General features: G+C 40.1%; 1 non-coding gene across 1 annotated transcript; it reads right to left on the bottom strand.

Moving 5' to 3' along the window:
* Positions 1–1,448: 1,448 nt before the first annotated feature.
* Positions 1,449–1,555, bottom strand: LOC132532879 (U6 spliceosomal RNA). The gene has a single exon (XR_009544802.1). It is a non-coding gene; the product is annotated as a U6 spliceosomal RNA (small nuclear RNA).
* Between the last annotated feature and the right edge of the window lie 261 nt (positions 1,556–1,816).

Raw genomic sequence — 1,816 nt, 5'->3', positions numbered from 1 at the left:
GGCCTCAGCAATATTCCCTTCATCTCTGTATATCTTTCTCTCTGTATTCCTCTCATTAAAGAAAAAAAAAGCTTTTAGGCTGGGGAAATAGCTCAGCTGAGAGAGCATCAGACTTGCATGCTTGAGGCTTCAGGTTTGAGTCTCTGTAACACATGTGCAGGAGTTGTGCTATGGCTTCTCTTCTATCTACTCCTCTCTTTCTTGTGCACATACACGCAATTCTATCTTCATATGTAATAAATGCAATGGATATTCAAAGGTTTCCAACTACTTAGATGAGATCCACCCAGAATGACCTTTTGATTAATTAAATGTCAACTGATTAATTAATTAGTAATTGTAATCATACCTGCAGAATACTTTCATGTTTGATTGAATGACCTGGGAAAAGATGTGTGCTGACAAGGACATGGAGAGTTAGAACTCTAATATATTCCTGGTGAGACTTTAAAATGCTCATATCCTGTAGGGGCACACAAAGGGGTCCATTATGTTGTTCTTGATGGAGATGACCAGTGACAGTGGAGAGAAGGATCTGTTAGAGGTCTAGGCCCATCATGTCTATGTGGGAATCCCAGGACTCCCTGACAATGGCCCCAGGTGATTGGGTGGCCTGGTAGTGACTAAAGAGTCATCAATAAAGTATTCTGGTCTTGTGCCCTTATTAATCTTTTGTAGTCCTTACTTTGACAAGGTTAGCTTTGGAGTGATTGAGGGAAGTGTTATAGGAGGTAGGTGATGAAATCTAAGTAAGATCTAACTATGGTGTCTCTTTAGGTCTTTCTTGCTGCGTTTATTGACTCACTGCAAACTATTCTTCACTTTTTCTTACAGATATATATTTTGCCCTAAATTATGGATACATGTATGTACATCTGCCCTATCTCATGGGCCTGTTCTATATCTAGATTTTGAGGTTGTGTTAAGAAGTGCATCATATGAAATGGAATTAAGAAGTCCTATGATCTAGGAAAGGTCTCACCCGAGTAATGAGGCTGAAGGGTTGGCATTCCATGCCTGACATCTCTGGACACAGTCCAAAGTGAAACATGCCCATGTGGTACTGGTTGTGTTGAATAGGTTGAGATCAGAAGATGCAGTATAAGTGGGTATGACTAGAGAGAAACATGCAGGAAAGTGAACCCCACCCTAGAGGTTCCAGGACTGGGAGAAATATGGGCTTTGTAGAGAAAGGGGAAGGTTCCTGCTGCCTTAGGGTTTAAGAAGTCAATAGATAGTTATTGCTGTAACCACTTTATTTTCCAATTGGGTTAACTTTGAAAATCCCATTGTTAGGATTTGCTGGATCATACCAGACCTTGCAATAATTTGTGTCCTTTTATGCTATTTACATATAGCTGTATCTTATAAAGTAACACCACCAGTTGCTTCAGTTCTCCCTGGTCTAAGCTTTTTTTTTTTTTTTTTTTTTTTTTTTTTTTTTTTTTTTAAATATGGAACGCTTCACGAATTTGCGTGTCATCCTTGCGCAGGGGCCATGCTAATCTTCTCTGTATCGTTCCAATTTTAGTATATGTGCTGCCGAAGCGAGCACTGGTCTAAGCTTTAAGGAGATTTAATATATCAAAGAAAAAGTCATTTTTAGGAACATATTAACAATGTGGGCCCCTATAGGACCTTGCCCTCAATGTGGTTCAACAATTGTAGAGACTGTTCCATTCTCTGAAGGGAGGTAGGACAACATACTCTACCTACCGTTTGAGGAAGATGGGTCCTGAAATTAGTGCAGCCTGGAATGTTCCTAGCTGTGCCACAGAATATGAGCTCAGACCTACTGGGATGCAGAGGTTACCTA

The sequence above is a fragment of the Erinaceus europaeus genome, chromosome 14, assembly GCF_950295315.1.
Source record: "Erinaceus europaeus chromosome 14, mEriEur2.1, whole genome shotgun sequence".
NCBI lineage: Eukaryota > Metazoa > Chordata > Mammalia > Eulipotyphla > Erinaceidae > Erinaceus > Erinaceus europaeus.
The sequence above is the reverse complement of the archived record's forward strand: the minus strand, read 5'-3'. Positions and strand labels throughout refer to the sequence as shown.